Genomic DNA, 311 nt, shown 5'->3' with positions numbered 1-311 from the left:
GATAGATAGATAGATAGATAGATAGATAGATAGATAGATAGATAGATAGATAGATAGATAGATAGATAGATAGATAGATAGATAGATAGACGGATATATATAGAGATAGATAGATAGATAGATAGATAGATAGCTCGATAGTTATATAGGTATATGTTATGTCGAATTATCACGCACTAGTAATTGACTATGGCGAGCCCGTTAAAATAAGTCAAAGAGGCACGAGAGAGTCAGCCATTTGTTAGTTACAGTCGTTACTTAAAGATGTGTGTTACTATTGGAATAAGACATGTCCTTTGTTTAGGTACCAC

Source organism: Priapulus caudatus, unplaced genomic scaffold (genome assembly GCF_000485595.1).
Source record: "Priapulus caudatus unplaced genomic scaffold, Priapulus_caudatus-5.0.1 Scaffold52, whole genome shotgun sequence".
NCBI classification, from domain to species: Eukaryota; Metazoa; Priapulida; class Priapulimorpha; order Priapulimorphida; family Priapulidae; genus Priapulus; species Priapulus caudatus.
The sequence above is the reverse complement of the archived record's forward strand: the minus strand, read 5'-3'. Positions refer to the sequence as shown.